The sequence below is a fragment of the Arachis ipaensis genome, chromosome B02 (genome assembly GCF_000816755.2).
Source record: "Arachis ipaensis cultivar K30076 chromosome B02, Araip1.1, whole genome shotgun sequence".
Taxonomy (NCBI): domain Eukaryota; kingdom Viridiplantae; phylum Streptophyta; class Magnoliopsida; order Fabales; family Fabaceae; genus Arachis; species Arachis ipaensis.
In genome coordinates this window covers 90,242,239-90,244,624 of record NC_029786.2, presented here as the reverse complement: position 1 = coordinate 90,244,624, position 2,386 = coordinate 90,242,239, and positions in this window count along the sequence as shown.

The window sequence follows — 2,386 nt, the reverse complement described above, 5'->3', positions numbered from 1 at the left end:
AATGAAATACAAATTAAAATACAGTTTATTATTTTAAGAATTTAAATTTATTTAATTTTAAAAAAGACATAGGCCTTTTATATTAGAGTTGTACAAAATTACATCTTTATTTGTTATTTCTATTTTTAATTTTTTACATTTGCTTTAGTTGTCATATTTTGTCTTCTTATATAGTGTTCTTTTTTGTTACAAATAATTAAAAAATAAATAAAAATGAGAAACACTAAAAATATAAATTAGTTTTATAATCATGATATATTTGAATATATCTAATAAGAAAATATGCCAAATTTTAACTTGCTTGGGTTTAGAAAAATGAATGAGAATGAAAAATACCAAAAATATAAATATAAAATTATGAATTAATTTTATAATAATGGTATATTTGAATGTATTTAGTAAGAAAATGTGGCAAAAGAATGAACTTATTGCACAGAAAAGGAAGCAAGCAAAACAAAAGGAGAAAGCAAGAAAGAGTCGTCCTAAAAATTGGAATAAGGTATGTAATACAATTTTTAAATGATATTAGCTTTTGAATGTGAGGAGTTTAGGGGGTGTTGGAAGCTTGGGTATGGTGAAAATATAAAACAAAATATAGTTTGAACATGTTAGGATTAATAGAGACGAAAAGCAGGTGGATACAAAGTTGATGCAGTGTAATTTTGGAAAAATGATGTAGTGGGTTGGGTTCTTGTGAGTTTCGAACGGTGCTTTTAGAGGTTTTTTGTTGTTGTGGGATGTACTAATATTTGACTTGCGTAACTGCTATAAAGGGGAGAGATGGTTGTGTGTGGAAGGGGTATTGACGAACAAGAATTTTACTTTTGCGTTGTGCTGGTTGAGTTTTATCTATGGTTTGTGTCAAGTCCCTATTTACTACATGGGTGACTTTAATGAGGTTGTGCAAGTGGAAGAAAAGAAATGAGCTAGTATATTTACAGTATCAGCAGTAGTTTTTAAAATATGGATACAAGATATGGAGCTGGTGGTTCTAGAGCTTATTGATCGGAAATTTACGTGGTTCTGGGGTCAATCGTGCAGTCGCTTTGATCGGGTATTGGTTAACGTGGGATGGATTGAAGAGTTTTCTGAGACGATGCTGAAAGGTGGATAAAGAGGTTTATCTGATCATTGTTCCTCAATTGTGGAGAATAGTAGATTGCAAGGGAGTCTGAGGCTGTTTCGGAGTTTAAATTCTTGGATCATTCATGAGGGTTTCTCAAAATGGTAAAAGAGGACTGGTAGGGGCTAGGAGATTTCTCAGATGTTGCAGATTTTTTCAACAAATCAATTAGGAGCTACAAGAGTGAACTGAGTTTGATCTTTTAGTTGTTGACGGCATTGCTAGATATGACTATGGAGGGATGTCTGTTTGTTTGATTAACATTTATTTTTTGTTTATTTGTTTTGTTTAGTTGCTCCACCTTATTGTGTTGAGCTCTTTCCTTCAAAAAAAAATGTGGCAAATATTAATTTTTATAATCATGGTATATTTGAATGTATTTAGTAAGAAAATGTGGCAAATTTAAACTTACTTGAAATAGTTTCGCTAATTAGTATGAGAGACTAAGAAATAAATATTAGTAGAGCCTTATGTACGTAGCATGCATAAGTACACCAAATAATATAGTAGCAAGAGTATTAACATGTATAAGTTGTAGAATATTAATATTTATAAAGAAAATTTTTATAATTATCATTATTATGACACTTTTAATGTATATTTATTGTATTTAATTACTTTATGTTTTAATTGAATAATAATAGATAAATTTTTTATTTTTTTTTAAATTTTTTACTAAAAGATAATTGGTTGATTTTTAAGTTTTGTCAAGTAACAAAAATTGCTGACATGACATCATTAGAAGGAGAAATATGGCTTAAACATATAGAAGAACTTAGATATAAACTTTTATATAAGAAGAATAGATAGATAGATTGGATCATTAAAAAATGTCTATTCTACAAGAATTACGGATAACTATGATATTTTAAAAAGTGTTGTTAAAATTAAAATAAGCTTTTTGATTATTTAGCAATACTTTTAAAAAAATAGTGCTAAAAAAAGTACTACTAAAATATAAAAAAATGACTATAAAATTGAATGAAACATTAAAATTGAAATAGGATATTTAAAACATTAAAGACTAAATTAAAATTTAACTGAAATGTTAGATACCAAAATAATATAATGTTTTACCCTCAGTTTTAATAACACTTGAATAACTATCGCAACCACCAAGAACACAGGCATACTAATCCACCAATTATATTTGAGTCCTTCCTCACCAAATATATGAGGGATCTATATTTGACGTGAATGGCTGAATGGAGTGAATTTGGAATTAGAAATGCACATAAACCCTTCTTTGTTGGCCATTGGCCA